The following is a 2,688-nucleotide window of genomic DNA, read 5'->3' as shown; positions in this document are numbered from 1 at the left end:
TGGAAAGTCATTTAAGTATGCAAGGGTCACCACTTTCTTTCTAAAGAGACTTATATGGCCTCTAATGTCTTAACATTTCAGGATGAAAAGGCGAGAATGAGTTAAATAAATGGCAATATTAACTTTTTGGCTACCAGCTTTGAGTTCCTTTTTAGCAGCCATATTGAGTAAATCATACATTTTATGCTGGAGCTTCTTGAAATTGGGACTCTAACTCCCAGTACCATCAATGGAGGCCCAGAGGGTTTTGTGGAACACTGATTTGAAATTGTAGGAGCCTCTGGTGTAGAGCATTTACTGTTAGAAGGAAAAGGAGTAGAAATGACTTTACTTATTGCTAACGATTCTTATCTGTGCTGTAGTTGAGGATGAAGTATAAATGGTTTCAATAATTTTTATGAATCTTGGTTGATAGTTTTCTAATTTATGTCATGTATAGTAATAATCTGCATAGTGCGACAGTCTCATAAAAAAGTTACAAAGAAGCTTGTGAATTGGAGGATTGACTGTCTGCAGGAGTGTTAGGTTATGACTAACCATTTATATTGCTTTCATAAGTTTTAGTGGTATAATTTCTGAAAAGTAACTACTTTTTTAAAAATGAAGATGTTAAATTACACAGATGAAAGATATTGACTTTTCATATAAAATATAATTTAAGTTTTCTAAATTACTGAGGGTAATAGCTCAGAATGATATTTTGTTGTTTTGTACTTATCATTAATTAATATCAAAGCAAGCCTACTCTTAATGAAGGTATTGGCATCCATTGGTATTACTGTTTTGAAAGGATGTAATTTTGTAAGCATGCAACAATATAGAACAAAACTAATGCAGGTTAAAGGAGCAAAAGATATTAATATAGAATTAGCTTTAGCTTTCCCAATTCTACATCATCAGGTACTAGATGGAATCCAAACTGACATCCTGTTCTGTATTTCATCCTTTTCTGTTGAAATATGTTCACAAATATAGCTGTTGAATAGTGAATCTGTTCAGCACAAATAGTTATTCTTGTCTTTCTGAGACAGAAGAGTAAATTTCTTTTCAAAGAGGAAGGAAGCAGAGTTTGCCATTACTAAGCTCACTTGAGTTCTATTTAAATCAATGCTTATTTAGCCATATTTGTAGGAAGTTAGTATTTATTTATTCTAAAAAATATATTTATTTGCCACAGATGTAAACATTCCATATGTCTTTCACTTTAACACAGTATTATTAGTTTAATAGATTTTGAAGTAATGATGAAATAGCAGATGATAAACACAGGTGATCAGGTAGTGGAAATAATAGTAACCGTTTTTTTCAAGTGGAATACCTTTACATGATTTTTTTACAAATGGATTGGTGATGACTACATATAATTGTTTAATGCTAATATGAAGATGAAATGATCCTATAGACACCACCACTAAAGAAAACTGCTCTGTGTATCAGCTACTAGAATTGTTCTGATGCACGGTCTGTAGAATTCATGATGTGTTGTTAGTTTTCTATTCTGAAGCAGAAAGTAGTATTGAGCAATAATATTTCTTTTAAAGGGTTCTAGATTTTTCCATATACTATGATAAAGACTGAAGGGAGTTCCTCTTTCATTTTCCAAGGGGGGCTCATGGTTAGCATCAGCACTTCTGACAGTTTCTAACAAGGAAAGTATAAAGGATGTTTCACAGTGTTTTGTAACTTGTGTGCCAAAGCTTTATTTTTTTGTATACTACACATAAAGTCATGAAAAAGCACAGGCTATCCAGATCATGTACAGGGAACTTTTATTATACAATTTTATTGTACATTGAGGTGTGCATAGTAATATATTTCTAACATTTGCTAGGATTTTTATAATTTTTTTTATATACCATACTGCACACCAAAGCATTTTGGTAAATATTGCATATATTTGATTTTTATGTTTATAATTTTGATGGGGATGGGAGGGACAAATGCATGGACAAATAGATACTCCACACAGACTGTAGTGGGGGGGTAAGTAGGAGAGAATCAAAGGTTTCCAATGATGCACACCATTCTTTTCCCCTCTTCCCTCAGATGTTACTTTACTGGTAATACATTGATATACAAGCTCTTTCTAGTTTTTAATTGCCATTGTTCAAGCTATTCATTGATTTAAGGTTAATAGTTGATTACTGGGATTGGGTAAGCTATACTGTTGGCTGTCGACATTTTTATTTCATTTTAAATCCTATATATAATTGTTCTCCAAAAGCCTTATTACAAAAATTATATTGATATATCATAATTCCGTAAGTGGATATGTACCAGATTTGATGATCCATGTAGAACTGTGCATATGTATTTGATATGTGTATATATTATGTAATATTATGTTAATGCTAATTGCTATGTCATAGTTTTCTTAAAGGATTTTCATATTTTATTTTTAGCAGTAATTTCAGTCTCTTGCATCTGCATTTTTTTTATTTTGTAATTTTTTCCTGCCTTTTAATAAATAACTATGCCAAGATTTTTAGCTAATTTGATCCATTAATTTTAAAGGCTGACAGTATGGACTTGTAAAGAGTATTTAGAAAGAGTTGTCAGAATATATTGTCATACATTATACTGTAAAGCTAAGAGAATTTATTAAAAGATTTGGATGTATATGATGGATTGAATTCTCCCTTCAAGTGCATGCATGCATCACACTCACACATGCACATGCACAAAAAG

The sequence above is a fragment of the Penaeus monodon genome, chromosome 28 (genome assembly GCF_015228065.2).
Source record: "Penaeus monodon isolate SGIC_2016 chromosome 28, NSTDA_Pmon_1, whole genome shotgun sequence".
Classification (NCBI taxonomy): Eukaryota; Metazoa; Arthropoda; class Malacostraca; order Decapoda; family Penaeidae; genus Penaeus; species Penaeus monodon.
This window is presented reverse-complemented; position numbering follows the sequence as displayed.